The sequence below is a fragment of the Elephas maximus genome, chromosome 16 (genome assembly GCF_024166365.1).
Source record: "Elephas maximus indicus isolate mEleMax1 chromosome 16, mEleMax1 primary haplotype, whole genome shotgun sequence".
NCBI lineage: Eukaryota > Metazoa > Chordata > Mammalia > Proboscidea > Elephantidae > Elephas > Elephas maximus.
This window is the reverse complement of record NC_064834.1, coordinates 33646991-33663398: the sequence shown is the minus strand read 5'-3', so window position 1 is coordinate 33663398 and position 16408 is coordinate 33646991. Positions and strand designations below refer to the sequence as shown.

Sequence of the window (16408 nt, the reverse complement as noted above, 5' to 3'; positions counted from 1 at the left end):
AATGACAGAGGAATTACAGAGCTCTTTAAGAATTTTACCTACTACTAAATTAGATATTGCTGACTCACTGACAATAAAAACTCCTGGCAAGTTCTATATGTTCATGACTTTTCTTTCCCACAAATTATCAAGTACATCAAAAATATCACCAAAATCTTAAAGAAACCGCTGCAAACATCCATTAATAATCGGAACCTGGAATGTACGAAGTATGAAACTAGGGAAATTGGAAATCGTCAAAAATGAAATGGAACATATAAATATCAATATCTTAGGCATTAGTGGGCTGAAATGGACTGGTATTGGCCATTTTGAAATGGACAATCATATAGTCTACTATTCTGGGAATGACAACTCGAAGAGGAATGGTGTTGCATTCATCCTCAATAAGAACATTTCAAGATCTATCCTGAAGTACAACGCTGTCAGTGATAGGATAATATCCATATGCCTACAAGGAAGACCAGTTAATATGACTATTATTCAAATTTACGCACCAACCACTAGGGCCAAAGATGAAGAAATAGAAGATTTTTATCAGCTGCTTCAGTCTGAAATTGATCAAACATGCAATCAAGATGCATTGATAATTACCTGTGATTGGAACTCGAAAGTTGGAAACGAAGAAGGATCAGTAGTTGGAAAATATGGCCTTGGTGATAGAAACAATGCCAGATATCAAATGATAGAATTTTGCAAGACCAACGACTTCTTCATTGCAAATACCTTCTTTCACCAACATAAACAGTGACTGTACACATGGACCTCACCAGATGGAACACACAGAAATCAAATTGACTACATCTGTGGAAAGAGACGATGGAAAAGCTCAATATCATCAGTCAGAACAAGGCCCGGGGCTGATTGTGGAATAGACCGTCAATTGCTCATATGCAAGTTCAAGCTGAAACTGAAGAAATCAGAGCAAGTCCACAAGAGCCAAAATATGACCTTGAGTATATCCCACCGGAATTTAGAGACCATCTCAAGAATAGATTTGAGGTATTGAACGTTAGTGACTGAAGACCAGATGAGTTGTGGAATGACATCAAGGACATCATCCATGAAGAAAGCAAGAGGTCACTGAAAAGACAGGAAAGAAAGAAAAGACCAAGATGGATGTTGGAGGAGACTCTGAAACTTGCTCTTGAGCGTCGACCAGCGAAAGAAAAAGGAAGAATTGATGAAGTAAAAGATCTGAACAGAAGATTTCAAAGGGCCTCTTGAGAAGACAAAATAAAGTATTATAATGACATGTGCAAAGAGCTGGAGGTGGAAAACCAAAAGGGAAGAACATGCTTCATGTTTCTCAAGCTGAAAGAATTGAAGAAAAAATTCAAGCCTTGAGTTGCAATAGTGAAGGATTCCATGGAGAAAATATTAAATGATGCAGGAAGCATCAAAAGAAAATGGAAGGAATACAGAGTCATTATGCCAAAAAGAATTAGTCAATATTCAACAATTTCAAGAGGTGGCATATGATCAGGAATCAACGGTACTGAAGGAAGAAGTCGAAGCTGTTCTGAAGGCATTGGCGAAAAACAAGGCTCCAGTAATTGATGGAATATCAATTGAGATGTTTCAATAAACAGATGCAGCGCTGGAGGTGCTCACTCGTCTATGCCAAGAAATATGGAAGACAGCTTCCTGGCCAACTGATTGGAAGAGATCCATATTTATGCCTATTTCCAAGAAAGGTGATCCAACCGAATGTGGAAATTATAGAACAATATCATTAATATCACATGCAAGCAAAATCCTGCTGAAGATCACTCAAAAACGGCTGCAGCAGTATATTGACAGGGAACTGCCAGAAATTCAGGCTGGTCTCAGAAGAGAACATGGAACCAGGGATATCACTGGTGATGTCAGATGGATCCTGGGTGAAAGCAGAGAATACCAGAAGGATGTTTACCTGTGTTTTATTGACTATGCAAATGCATTCGACTGTGTGGATCATAACAAACTATGAATAACACTGCGAAGAATGGGAATTCCAGAACACTTAATTGTGCATATGAGAAACCTTTACATAGATCAAGAGGCAGTTGTTCAGACCGAACAAGGGGATAGTGATTGGTTTAAAGTCAGGAAAGGTGTGTGTCAGGGTTGTATTCTTTCACCATACCCATTTAATCTGTATACTGAACAAATAATCCGAGAAGCTGGACTATATGAAGAAGAACGGGACATCAGGATTGGAGGAAGACTCATTAACAATCTGTGTTATGCAGATGACACAACCTTGCTTGCTGAAAGTGAAGAGGACTTGAAGCACTTACTAATGAAGATCAAAGACCACAGCCTTCAGTATGGATTACATCTCAACATAAAGAAAACAAAAATCCTCACAACTGGACCAATGAGCAACATCATGATAAATGGAGAAAAGATTGAAGGTGTCAAGGATTTCATTTTACTTGGATCCACAATCAACAGCCATGGAAGCAGCAGTCAAGAAATCAATAGATGCATTGCATTGGGCAAATCTACTGCAAAGGACCTCTTTAAAGTGTTGAAGAGCAAAGATGTCACCCTGAAGACTAAGGTGTGCCTGACCCAGTCCATGGTATTTTCAATCACATCATATGCATGTGAAAGCTGGACAATGAATAAGGAAGACCGAAGAAGAGTTGACGCCTTTGAATTGTGGCGTTGGAGAAAATATTGAATATACCATGGACTGCCAAAAGAACGAACAAATCTGTCTTAGAGGAAGCACAACCAGAATGCTCCTTAGAAGCAAGGATGGTGAGACTGCATCTTACATACTTTGGACAAGTTGTCAGGAGGGATCAGTCCCTGGAGACGGACATCATGCTTGGCAGAGTACAGGGTCCGTGGAAAAGAGGAAGACCCTCAACGAGGTGGATTGACACAGTGGCTGCAACAATGAGCTCAAGCATAACAACGATTGTAAGGATGGCGCAGGAAGAGTCAGTGTTTCGTTCTGTTGTGAATAGGGTCGGTATTAGTCAGAACCGACTCTATGGCACCTAACAACAACAACAACAACAATTTATTCCAAATGGTTATATATCAGAAACAGATGCTGAACATCCAAGCAGATGCTAAACTGAGTTATGTATTTAAATATGAAAGAACTAGGATACCCAATTCAAGGTAAAAGTGAAGCCTTGCTTTACCTCTCTGAGAGAATTCAGAGCTCTGACTAAGTAGGGGGAAACCCTGGTGGCATAGTGGTTAAGTGCTACGGCTGCTAACCAAAGGGTAAGCAGTTTGAATCCACCAGGTGCTCCTTGGAAACTCTATGGGGCAGTTCTACTCTGTCCTACAGGGTTGCTACGAGTCCAAATCGACTCGACGGCACTTGGTTTGGTTTTGAATTTTGACTAAGTAGGGATTAAAATCGGCATAACCATTATCAGGGCTGGATTACTCAATAAGTAAGGTACACAAGGGTTACTTGTGCTTATGTACTAGTCTGTGGTACACAATTATTTTTTTTTTTTACCACATCTTTGATGAAACTCATGTGAAATCATGCACTACAGATTGGTAGGTAAATACAAGTAAGCCGGTGCATACCTTGCTTAATGTAAACCCTTGTGTACCCTGCTTACTGGTTAATCTGCCCCGTTTACATTGACAGAATGGTATTAAATTTTGCCATTGTGAAAATATCAGAAGACAGTCTTTTGCAAGCTGTTTCTGTCTCTACCTTTAGAGTAATTTAAATGTTCTGGCAGGAATGATAGCAAAGGCTAGTTTCCAGTAATTAATTAAAAAAAAAAAAAAGCAATAAAGCTGGAATCTAACCTACCATCTGTGTTTACCTATCTACTTGCACACTGAGAATGTAACTCAGAGTGTGAATTAGGTGGCCAATTAAGGAGGAAAAACTTTTTTTTTAGTGAGAAAGGTGCCAGTACAACCTGGAAAGATGAGTATTCAGTACATCAGTACATCTTAGGGCAAAATTGATTAATTTTGCCTTAGTTACTTCATCAATAGGGTCCCTAGATGCTGCAACCAGTTTGTGCTCAACTACTAACCCAAAGTTTGGCGGTTTGAACCCATCCAGTGGAGGCTAGAAAGAAAGTTCTAGCAATTTCCTTCCACAAAGATTACAGCCAAGAAAACCCTATGGAGCAGTTCTATTCTGTAACGCCTAAGGTTGCCATGAGTTGGAATCAACTTGACAGCAATGGGTTTACCTTATCAATAGAATGGGAACACAATTTTATCTTTTTGGGTTGCCATGAAGATCAGGTTAAAAACGCATGAGAAGTCCTTAACACAGAACAAGTAGAAAGTAAATGATATACAAATAATTATTTGTGTATATATTATTATAAGTGTCATTTTATTGTTATATTTTCAAAGAATGCAGACATTCTGTATTATCATAAATGTCATACACTTGAATAAAGAAAACTTAAGAGAAAGAATGTTACTTTCTGTCCTATAACACTAGTGGGTTATTGGGCTAGCAAAATTTGATAAGCCTGAAACATCAGTATTAAATGAGTTTCACTCACTCTGATTCTACTTGCAATACTTGGATAAAATTTGGATTCTCATTTCTATGTTCTTGCAATGAGAAAATGTATAACCTAATTGGTTCAAACATTCCAATCCTCTATCAGTTATGTTCCTTATGGTAAATCAACAAATTGGCATTTTGTCACATGGACCAATCTTTGGTGAGTTTTGCTCTTCTGATCCCTTCCTCTGAAGGGGGAAGTCCAATCACCTCTTACATTATGCAGATAAAAATCACATTTCTAGATTTATAAAGATATGATCATCCTCTGCACCCTTGATTTTCCTACAGATTGTGACTTGACCTGAAGAGCCAGCTGGTCTCTCTAGGGAGCAGCTGTAGCACTACGTCTGTAGGTTGTAAAAGTGGGATCAACTAGAAACTGCATATCAACCTAGTTGTATAGAAGATTTCTGAATGATTGTGATAATAATCATCGTCCTCTAGTTGATTTTGACTCATAGCAACCACATAGGACAGAGTAGGACGGCTCCATAGGGTTTCCTAGGCTGAAATCTTTATGGAAGCAGGCTGCCACATCTTTCTCCCATGGAGCAGATGGTGGGATCGAATTGCTGACCTTTTGTTTAGCAGCTGAGTGCTTAACCACTGTGCCACCAGAGCTTCTTACGATGATAACGGTGGTGGTGGTAATAACTACGAGTGAGAAAATTGGTTGGGAACGGACATGATGATACTCTCTGGAATGCTAAAACTGTTTTATATCTTTTGTGAGGTAGCAGTTACGTGTATGCAATTGTCAAAGCACATGGAAGTGAATACTTAAGATCCTGCATTTTGAGTCAATTATTCCTGAATAGGTACATTGATCAGAAACATCTACATAATTTCTTGTGCATAAATAAAGTGGGTTGTGATGATTTAGATACGGACTGTGTAATTTGTGACATAATTGATTTTACTAAAATGAATACTTTTGAGAAAGAAATAATTGTTTTTAATAAAAAATTTGAGAAAGAAATATAGTTTAAGTTTCCACTGAACATTTTTTGTATGAATGCTTTTCATCCTTCCAAACTATTATGATGTGGCCTTTTTTTTTATTGTGTCATGAAACCAAATGGTGATTTATCTTCTTAAATGGTGTCAAGGGTTGAATTATGTCCCACAAAAATATACATTGTAAATGCTAACATGCCTGTGGTAATAATCCCATTTGGGAATGAGTTTTTTTTGCTATGTTAATAAGGTGGGATAAGTGTATGGTGTATCTTGAGTCAGTCCCTTTTAAGACATAAAAGAGATTATACAAGGGAGCAGAGCAGAGATGAGAAATGCCAAGCCATGTGAAAACTGCCAGAAGCAGAAGCTCAAAGAGACAAGGACCTTCCTCTAGAGCCCATACAGAGAGGAAGCCTTCCACTAGAGCCGGCACTCTGATTTCTGACTTCTGGTCACCCAAATGGAGCCTTGGTGGCATAGTGGTTAAGAACTTTGCTGCTAACCAAAAGGCCTGCAGTTCAAATCTACCAGCCTTTCCTCGGAAACCCTATGTGGCAGTTCTACTGTGTCCTAACAGGTTGCTATGAGTCAGAATGGACTTGAGGGCACCTAACAACAACAAGAAGTCTCCTAAACTGTGAAAAAATATTTTTCTGCTTGTTAAAGCCACCCATTTTTGGTATTTTTGTTATAGCAGCACTAAATAACTAGGACAGATGGCAAGGCAAAAAAAAACTCCTGTAATCAAGTAGCATAACTTTTGTATCTGTTGTAATAATCAAGGACTCTGCGTTCTATAATCAAGCATTATAATGTTCAAACTGCTTTATTGTTGTCTGCAGAATTTTCTAATGACCCTAAAAAGATTTTCATCACTACCTATAATATATTTCTTGAGGCAGCAATAAGAAAGTCAAAATGGATCAAGACATCTAAGTGATTTCATTAAGATGTCAAGAGGCAACCAGTGGAAGGTGAAGAAGTTACAGAGTTATATCATGGAAGGACTGCCTGCTGTGTTATTTCCTTCACAGAAAGAGAAACCTTCATTCAGTAAAGTTTCTAGCATCTGCTGTAATGGCTTTGAATGATTCTATGCAGTTAAAATTATCCGTTGCGTACACTTAAGTACACTTATAGAGCCTCTTGCCATTTAGAAAGCTAAATTATATTTAATAGGGAGATAGCTAATCTCTTACACTTTGGTTCATAAGATACTGAATTGCATTTAAAAATATATATTCAAAACTTAGCTCATTGTTATTTTTTTTTTCTCACTTAATTTGTTTCAGCCATTTTCCTGTAATATAAACACAGTAAGCATTTTCTCTTCTCGACCTGGTCTTTGCATTTCCCTCTACCTGAAACACCCTTGTCCCAGACACCTGCCTGGCTCAAGGCCTCATTTGTTCCATCTCTACTGAGGTGCCACTTTCCCAAAGAAGCCTTCCTTGTCATGCTATCTCAGATAGCCCACTTCCATCCTCTCGAGTCTTACTCTCTGTTTTTAGCAGTACATATCACTACCTAACATATTATATATTTATTTTTTAATTAAAAAATTAACTTTGTAAACCTAGAAAAATTCAGTAGAACATAATCTTCACCTATGTTTTTCTAATTATTCTCTAATGTGATATAATTTACATGCAGGGAAATACATAGATCGTAAACACTGTAGTTCAGCAGATTTGGCAAATATGTACACATATGTAACACACTATTCCAGGAAGACAAAGCACCACCATCATCTTAGAAAGTTCTCTTGTGCTTCTCCCCAGTCAGTATCCCCCTCATCCACAGAGGCATACTGCTACTCTCATTTACTTCACCATAAACTCTTTCTGGCTCTTTTAGAACTTCATATAAATGGAACATAGAGTATGTTAAGTGTGTTATGTTTATATTACATGTATATCATCTATTGACACTATTTTCTGTTTTCATTAAAGAGATTTGGAAGACAAAATATGAAAGACGTTATAAAGTACCATTATTACACTAAACTATAAAAAAAAATAGAACTCAAATATTAGTAAGAAGATCTTAGTAAGCCTCAAGGAATCTTTTTTTTTAATTTCCATATTGAAATTTTATATTCAATTGTATTTGTTTATTTTTTCTTCATGAAGGGCTCAGACTGATTTGAAATGTGGTTTCAAAGAATAACGTGTAAAAATTGATTGTTGCAATGTAATTTTAAAACGATTCTTATATTGAAGAAAGCATGGGATTTTCGGCATGATATACCAAAATTAAAAGGTACATGCTGAGGTAGAAACAATATACAGTTAGATAGTTTGGCATAAGTGCAAAACTGTTTACAATGTTTATATATATATATATATATTTTATAAATATATACACACACATATATATGTACATACATGCATGTATGTATATACAAGGAGCCCTGGTGGCAGAGTGGTTAAGAGCTCTGCTGCTAACCAAAAGGTCAACAGCTGGAATCCACCAGCTGCTTCTTGGAAACCCTAGGGGGACGTTCTATGCTGTCCTATAGGGTTGCTATACGCCAGAATTGACTCCACGGCAACAGGCTTGGTTTCGTTTTACATGTATATGTACACCTCGGACATGAACTTCTTACCTGAGTACTGTAAAGACTAACTAGTTTGAAAATGGAAAACCAAGAACCAATGGATTCTTCTCAAACAACCAGTCTGTTATTTTAGAGGAGTTAATTTCAGAAGCAAAATGCATCAAGCTTGAAAAAAAAAAAAATTACATGGATCCTACTGGTAAAACTAGAACCTGGGATACTGTGAAATGTACAACCAGGAAAAGACAGTCTGTCTGTGGTGTGGCAATTATCCCAGTGCTGCAAAGAATTCTTCATTATGAATGTACTGTTCTGATGAAACAGCTTAGATCACCAAGGGGTGGCTACTGCACAGAATTCTCTGCAGGCCTCATGGACGATAATGAGAGCCCAGAAGTAGCTGCTCTTCCAGAGCTTGAGGAAGGAACTGGTTATAAATGTGACATTGTTGAATGTTCTCCAGTTGTATGTATGGATCCAGGTTTGTCAAATTGTACGGTGCATATCATAGCAGTATCATTAATGGGGATGATCATGAAAATGTAAGACCTAAGCCAAAGCCCCAATCTTTTCTCTGTTTATCATGATGTTGCTTATTGGTTCAGTTGTGAGGGTATTTTGCTTTCTCTATGTTGAGCTGCAAAGATTGAGGTTGTCAAGGATTTCATTTTACTTGGATTCACAATCAACCCATGGAAGCTGCAGTCAAGAAATCAGAAGACACATTGCATTGGGCAAATCAGCTGCAAAAAGACCTTTATAAAATGTCGAAAAGTGAAGATGTCACCTTGAAGACTAAGGTGCACCTGACCCAAGCCATGATATTTTCGATCGCCTTTTTTTTTTTTTTCCATATGCGTGTGAAAGCTAAACAATGAATAAGGAAGACCAAAGAAGAACTGATGTCTTTGAACTGTGGTGTTGGCAAAGAATACTGAATATACCATGCACTGCCAAAAAGAATGAACAAATCTGTCTTGGTAGAAGTATGACCAGAATGCCCCTTTAGAAGCAAGGATGGAGAGACTGCATCTCACATACTTTGGACATGTTATCTGGAGGGATCAGTTCCTGGAGAAAGACATCATGCTTAGTAAAGTATGGGGTCAAGGAAAAAGGAGAAGCCCCTCAATGAGATGGATTGACACAGTGGCTGCAACAATGGGGCAAACATAGCAACAATTACAAGGATGGCACAGGATCAGGCAATGTTTCATTCTATTGTGCATAGGGTTGCTATGAGTTAGAACTGATGCGACGACACCTAAAAACGACAACAAAGAGCCAAAGCCTGGGGATGGTGAATTTGTGGAAGTAATTTCCTTTCCAAAGAATGACCTACTGAAGAGACTTGATGCTCTGGTAGCTGAAGAACATCTTACAGTGGATACCAGAGTCTATTGCTATGCTCTGGTGTTGAAACATGCAAACACTAAGCCATTCGAAGTGCCCTTCCTGAGATTTTAAAGCCAAAAAAGACACTGGCCACATTTTTGTAAACAAGTCCACCAGACCTTCTTCACTCAGACTTTGTATTCAACATAGTTTAATGCAGATTTGAAATTAGCTTTTTCACAACATAAAAGCAATATAGGATGCAAATACATGTATGTGTAAATATATCTCATATTGGAATATGAATATATAATGTGTATGTATTTTATATCTATATGTATATATATATAGATATAACTAAACCAAGCCTGTTGCCTTCGAGTTGATTACAACTCATAGTGACTATATAGGACAGAGTAGAACTGCCCCGTAGGGCTTCCAAAGAGCAGATGGTGGATACCAACTGTCGACCTTTTGGTTAGCAGCTAAGCTTTTAACCACTGTGCCACCAAGACTCTCTCTTTCTCTTTCTCTCTCTGTATACATATACACACATAAAAATATATATATATATATACTGGAAAATACACTAAAATTTTATTGTGAATAATAACAGGATAGCAATATTTAAGTGCAATAAACCATTCAATCATCTGTTGTTTTTAATCGCTCTTGCTTGATGGTCATAAAAAATTTCATTTATGAACTTTCATGGGAAACTTTTGCAATATAAAAACCCCCTAGAATCAAAATGTCACACATATTTGTAAAAGAACAGATATATCTATTTTTCCGAAATAAAAAAAAGCAAAACCCGTTGCGATGGAGTTGATTCGGACTCAGAGTAACCCTATAGGACAGAGTTTTCAAGGAGCAGCTGGTGTATTTGGACTGCTGACCTTTTGCTTAGCAGCCAAACACTTAACCACTACGCCAATAGCACATAAAACCCATTGTCGTCGAGTTGATTCCAACTCCTAGGGACCCTAAAGGACAGAGTAGAACTGCCCCATAGGGTTTCCAAGTAGTGCCTGGTGGATTCAAACTGCCATCCTTTTAGTTAACAGCTGCAGCTCTTAGCCACTTCTCCACCAGGGTTTCCATTCCAATAGCACTTAGGGTGATTAATTTATTTTAAAGTGTTTTATTCCAGTAAGCAGATGTCAGGGACACCGAGATTGGGGTAGATGATTATGTCACAATGAATTATTAGTGAAGTTTATACAAAAAGAACTACAGTAATTTTTCCAGTGCAGGGTTGAGTTTTGGGGATTTCCAGACCAAGTTTGAAGTTAAAGGCTTAGACAATAGACTTGGACAATAGGTCTGACTGGGATCATTCCACTCCAAGGAAGCCCCTAAAATGCTGGAAACCCTGAACAAACAAATCTTAAAGAAAGACTGAAAAATTTGTGTCATTAAATAATTTATCAAATAAACCAAGAATCTTTTAGAGTTTCTTGCTCAGGATTTTAAGACACACAAAAGTCTCAGAAGTAGATTTCTTGTAGCTGGCAATCTTAATGCCACTGGGAGTCAGAGATTATGTTGACTTCCAACACTCTCCGGGTTTTTAGATAAAATGTACAGTTAAAAGGCAGTAACTCGTATTACGGAAACCCTGGTGGTGCAGTGGTTAAGTGCTATGGCTGATAACCAAAAGGTCGGCAGTTCAAATCTACCAGGCGCTCCTTGAAAACTCTATGGGGCAGTTCTACTCTGTCTTACAGCGTCACTATGAGTCAGAATCAGCTCAAAGGCAACGGGTTTTTGTTTTTAACCCATATTACGACATGGGGAGGAGGATGCAATCAGCCTTAGAAAAACAAACAAACAAACAAAAAAGGGGCACAGAATCCCAGTGCCAATCTAACAAAGTTGTATTTGTGTTTATGTGTGTATCTCACTATTCCAGGAATAGACAGTGGTGTGAGAAATGACACTGACACGATGGAGCACTTAAAATTGGTATTAGACAGTGACCTGTGGAACCTTTTGGAGATTAAGGCAAAAGAAATATGTGAGATGCTTTATACATATTTTATGTGATTTTTAATAGTTATATTTTTCAGAATATTAAATTAGTTGAGAAAATAATGAAAAATTGAAAAGTAGCTGTTACAGATTGAATTTTGTTCCCCCAAAATATGTATTCTAAATCTTTACCCTTATAGCTGTGGTTATAAGCCCACTTGGGAATGAGTTTTCTTTGTTATGTTAATGACTGGCATTAGTATAGGGAGAGTCTTAAATTAATCCCTTTTGAGACATAAAAGAGATCACAAAAGCAAGCAAGAAAGCAGAGTTGGGGGAAGATAGATGCCAAGCCACATGAAGATATCCCAAGGGGAGCAGGTCAAAAGAGACAAGGACCTTCCTCCAGAGCTGACAGAGAGAAAGCCTTTCCCTACAGCCAGCACTCTGAATTTGGACTTCTAGCCTCCTAAGGAGCTCTGGTGGCACAGTGTTTAACAAACTCATCTACTAACCAAAAGGTCAGAGTTCTGAACCTATCAGCTGCTCTGTGAGAGAGAAGTGTGTCAGTCTGCTTCCAAAAAATTGATAGCCTTGGATACCCTATGGGGCAGTTCTACTCTGTCCTGTAGTGTTGCAACACGTCAGGATCTACTTTACAGCAGTGGGTAGTGGGTAGCCTCCTAAAGTGTAAGGATACAAATTTCTGTTTGTTAAAATCACCCATCTATGGTATTTCTGTTACGGCAGCACTATATGACTAAGACAGTAGGGTTTGACATTGAAACACACCTTTTTTTAAGTTTATTGTGCTTCAAGCCAAAGTTTACAAACCAAGTTAGTCTCTCACACAAAAACTTATGCACACCTTGCCATGTACTCCTAGCTGCTCTCCCCCTAATGAGACAGTACACTCCTCCTGTCCACCCTGTATTCCCTATGCCCATTCACCCAGCTCCTATCTCCCTCTGTCTTCTCATCTCACCTCTGGATAGGTTGCCCACATTGTCTTATGTGTCTACTACAGCCAAGAAGCTCACGCTTCACCAGTATTTTCTGTCTTATCACCCAGTCCAATCCCTGTCTGAAGAGTTGGCTTCGGGAATGGTTCCAGTCTTGGGCTAACTAAGGGTCAGAGGACCATGACCTCTGGGTCCCTCTAGTCTCAGTAGACCATTAAGTCTGACCTTTTTATGAGAATTTGAGGTCAAAACACACCACCTTCTTAAGTATTTTATTTATGCCAAACCCAGGATTTATTAAATTTTACTTTCCTGGCTTTAATGGAAGCAAACTCATCAAGGATATTTTCAAAATCTACTTTTTTTGCTTACCTCATTTTCAATTGGGAGAGCTGTTATGTTTGAAAATTCCTCTTGACTAAGTGTGACAATCTTATATAATTTTTTGCATTTAACTTCAATTACTGATCTCCCCCTTATTAAAAAATTCAGTATAATGTTTATTATGGGGTCTTTGTAACAATGTTTACATTTTTTAAAAAATATTACTTTAAAATATCATTTATCTTAAGTATTGAGATTTTTAGCAGCCTCTTAAAACGTTTGTACAAAAAGCAAGTGCCTTATTTGCCTCATCCTAATTCCAGTTCTATTGAGTTCTAAGGCTTGACACTGGATTGTGAGTACTCAAGGTAGATTGAAGACAGTCATCAAAAATAAGAAGATCAAGGAACTAAGAGGCCAGTGTGTCAAACATATTATCATGGTGCAGATAGTAAAGGCACAAGGATGATAAGAGGACTGGAGGTAGAGGAAAAACTTTGAACCCAAGTTTTTAATGAGGATGAGAGGAAGAACTTTGAGCCCGACTTTTTAATGAGGATAGACTGCTGAGAAGATAGACTTGCACAAGGGCAAACATGGGTCTCAAAAGAGCAGGAGTTTTAGCACATGGGTAGAGGAAGAAGACACCAGTTCAACCTTTTTGTGAAGGGCAAGAAGTGTGAGAAAACAGACACAATTTGAAGAGGTGCAGAGAAATGGCTTCCTGGGGGTAAGCTTGAGTGGATTTTCTGTTAAATCTTCCAACGTATGAAAAATCTCATCATTAGAGGCAGTGCAGAGGATTAATATATTAACTTCACAATATTCTCATTAAAATGCAATTATAACACCTGGAAAGGCAACATACTAACCCATTAAAAAAAAAAAAAAACACTTATTGCTTCAATATGGGTTAATAAGCTAGATAATCTAAAAAAATGTGGAAGTGGGAAATAAAGTAGGATTCATGAATCGGGTGCAAGGAGATGGGATAAGCTTGGTGTCAAAAGATGAGATAAAGTAATGTTAAAAACACACTTCGCCTATTTTACATTTTGCTAGACCTGTCTTCAAAAGGACCTGCTATAATAGCTCAGACAGAAATATTTAGGATCCAGACCTGAGAATAGACTTTAAAAATGAAAAGAAATGAAAGATCTGAAAATTTTCTGAATGAATGATGCCAGGACTTCTCAGTGGATAGGCAAGCAGAAGGGTGTGAATTGAAGAACAGAGGCTAAGCACAATGACTTAGCCTATACCTCTATACCCTATGCCGTTGAGCCAATTCCAACTCATAGCAACCCTGTAGGACAGAGTAGAGCTGTCCCATAGAGTTTTCCAAGGAGCAACTGATGAATTCAAACTGCCAGTCTTTGGGTTAGCAGACATAGCCCTTAACCACTATGCCACCAGGGTTTCCAGGAGTAAGACGTACTTGGTATCAAATACTTTCTTGAACTGATTATTTCAGGGGACTTGGGCAAGTTATTTATACTCCCCCAACTCCTGTTTGTTCATCTATAACTGTGCTTCAATAATGCTATCCAGGTTTATTACGAGAATTACATCAGAAAATACTATGTCTGTTATATAAGAAGCTGCAATAAATTCATTCATTAATTGCCAAACGTGTATTGAGTACCTACTATGTGTTAGGATACAGTAGTTCAAAATGCAGACCAAATCTCTTGATCTTTCTTGCACTTACATTCTAACAGGTAATAGTATTATTAGTAATATTATTAATAACATCAAACAGGAGAATCATAGAGAACTGACTCTATCCCATAGTTCACCACTTAGTAACAGAAGAGCAGCACTATTCCTATCTCCATAGCAGAAAGCAAGGAATTGAATTTGTGATTTTTAGAACTTCCCAATTAACAATTTAAGTTCTAAAAATCACAAATTCAATTCCTTGCTTTCTGCTATAGAGGGAAAGTAAAAAAAGGGGAACTTAAAAGGGAGTTCATTCCCTGTGCGAAAAGCTTACTCTTATCAAGTTCTCACTTTACATTTGAGTGGCAGTACACTCCTGGAGGTCAAGCACTCTGTAGATTTATTGCCTATGCAAACTTACTAAATGTGTTTTGATGATAATGGCAATGTTCATTCTAGGCACTTCCAAACGGAATCCATTATGGAGCTGGCTGCTGATTCAAGTGTTATTACAGTGAGCTTTAGTTCCTTTACTATTTAATAAATTAATAAGTTTTACTTTCTGGACTATGGGAAACGTTATGAAAATTCCCAAAAAGAAATGTTGAGTTCAAGCAGAAAATCAGTGAAGAATAAGAGAGAAAGAAAGGCTCACTTCTCTATTGTAGTTCATTATATTTTCTGTTCATGTGATTACACCTGGCAGAGGTAGAAGAGGCAGGTAAAAACTCAGACTCCTGCTAGTTTTGAATCCATGAGGAAATCATATACCTTTTAAAGTTTTAATTTTCCATCTGTAAATCAAAGATTATAATTATAATCTGATGTTCTATTTGGCTATATTTATATATTGATGCTTTATTACTTTACTTTTTATTCAAATTATACCATGTTGGCAATGGGTTATGGAGCCCTGGTGGTGCAGTGGTTAAAGAGCATGGCTATTAACCAAAAAGTTGGCAGTTCAAATCTATCAGCTGCTCCTTGGAAATCCTAAGGGACATTTCTGCTCTGTCCTATAGGTTTGCTATGAGTTGGAATTGAGTCGATGGCAACGAGTTTATCTTTTTTTAAACGCATCTTCTGGTGTATATTATGTAGTACAATTTTACATATAGATACATTATAACATATATATAATATAGCATCTATACTATAACATATATATTCCAATTTTAGTAGTGGATAAATGAGGACCCTAAACCATGTTCTTGCCAAATCTCCCCTCAACAGAAGTACTGCCTCATATACTCAAATGTAAAATATCATAGTACTTGTTTAGCAAAAAAAAAATAAAATAAAGAATATACTGTCTTACTTTTTTTTTTTTATTTTTAATAAAAAATGGTTAATATGAGTTCTGAGGCTGACTCTGCATTAAGCTATTTTTCTTCTGCCTCTTCTTTACCATTACACACAAATTTAAAAGAAAAAAAATTAAGAGTCAGTAACACCAGTTGGTACACATAAAATGCAAAACTCAGAATTAATGTGTTCCAAATCTAACAAAGCACTGTATTTTGAACAATTTCCTTTGATTCATTTTCTCTGAAGGGGAATTCTGAGCCAGTTGCCAAAAAACGGTTTCTAGCTTTCTGCCTTGTAGTGAATTTTCCCAAATCAAAAAGACACTTAGGGGCCTTAGAAGTTTATAAATGGCCATCTAAGATTTAATTAACAGTCTCATGTCCAAACAAAATAGAAAGAAAGACACCAAAGGCTCAGAGAAGAAACTAGTCTACAGGGCTAACAGACTAAGCAAATCACGGCCTCATTTACACTGAGACCAAAAGAATTAGATGGTGTCCAGCTATTAATAAAGACCGTTCTGATCAGGGCTGCAATAGATGGATCCTGATAGAATGGGAGAAAAATGCAGAACAGAAGTTAAATTCTTTAAAAAATTCCACACTTACTGGACCAGTTGGGACTACAGAGATATCCTTGACATTTGTCCTAAGACACTCCATAAACCTTTAACTGAAAGTACTTCCTGAGGGTACCTTGTAGTTAAATAATAGATTGGCTCATAAAATAAAGAATATTAACAATGATTACTGCACACCTTTAAAAAATCATCTAAATTAGACCAAATGGTCAACAATTACTCTATAGCAAAGA

The 16408-nt window shown here is 37.4% G+C and overlaps 1 protein-coding gene and 1 pseudogene across 1 annotated transcript in view; one reads left to right on the top strand and one right to left on the bottom strand.

Annotated features, from left to right (window-relative positions):
• Positions 1 to 16408, bottom strand: part of PCDH15 (protocadherin related 15) — a 999309-nt gene that overhangs the window by 777299 nt on the left and 205602 nt on the right. The gene's annotated exons all lie outside the window — the stretch shown is intronic.
• LOC126059617 (ADP-sugar pyrophosphatase-like) lies at positions 8110 to 9497 on the top strand (annotated as a pseudogene).